The sequence below is a fragment of the Schistocerca serialis genome, chromosome 2 (genome assembly GCF_023864345.2).
Source record: "Schistocerca serialis cubense isolate TAMUIC-IGC-003099 chromosome 2, iqSchSeri2.2, whole genome shotgun sequence".
Lineage (NCBI taxonomy): Eukaryota > Metazoa > Arthropoda > Insecta > Orthoptera > Acrididae > Schistocerca > Schistocerca serialis.
Window position 1 is genome coordinate 283,086,356 of NC_064639.1, and position 1,013 is coordinate 283,087,368.

At 47.7% G+C, this 1,013-nt stretch overlaps 1 pseudogene; it reads right to left on the reverse strand.

The window, feature by feature from the left end:
• Positions 1-660: 660 nt before the first annotated feature.
• Positions 661-778, reverse strand: LOC126459742 (5S ribosomal RNA; annotated as a pseudogene).
• Positions 779-1,013: the final 235 nt, after the last annotated feature.

Consider the following 1,013-nt stretch of genomic DNA (forward strand, 5'->3'; position numbering starts at 1 on the left):
TCATGTGGCGGAGTGGTTACACGACAATAACATCCCGGTAATGGACTGACGTGCACAGAGTCCTGACCTGAATACTACAGACCACCTTTGGGATATTTTGGAACGTCGACTTCGTGCCAGTCCTCATCCACTAACATCGATATCTCTCGTCAGTGCAGCACTCCGTGAATAAAGGGCTGCCTTTCCTCAAGAAACCTCTCAGCACCTGATTGAACGTATGCCTGCGATAGTGGAAGCTGTCATCAAGTCTAAGGGTGGGCCAACACCATATTGAATTCCAGAATTACCGATGGAGGACGCCACGAACTTTTAAGTCATTTTCAGCCAGGTGTCCGGATACTTTTGATCACACAGTGTAGTTATTGTGATATTTGCATTTAAGTAAGACACTAAGAGAAACTGGAAATAGTTTTCAATGAAAAACTGCATATGAAATTTAGCTAAACCAAACTAAACTCCTAACAGGTCTTGGAAAACCCAATGGTACCGACAGGCCGCCGAGTCGTTCACAGCCCACAGGAGTCACTGGATGCGGATATGGAGGGGGATATGGTCAGAACACCGCTCTCCCAGCCGTATGTCACTTTACGAGACCGGAGGCGCTACTTCTCAATCAAGTAGCTCCTCAGTTTGCCTCACAAGGGCTGAGTGCACCCCGCGTGCCAACGGCGCTCGGCAGACCGGATGGTCACCCGTCGAAGTGCTAGCCCAGCCCGACAGCGCTTAACTTCTGTGATCTGAGGGGAACAGGTGATACCACTGTGGCAAGGCCGTTGGCGGATTCAGCTAACAAATATAATTATTTCTTTAGACTTGGCTGGAGGTCCATCTGCCACCAATCTCGAGAAAACTGACCGTCGCACATCCATTTGCAACCATGGGCACCAGCGGTAACGCAAGAGTGAATTATCCATAACATTCCTCATATGTCAAACGGTTGAATATACCGAAACGAGATTAAGACAAATGATAGCACACAAACAGGAGAGTACTTTGCCGTATGTTTATTAAAA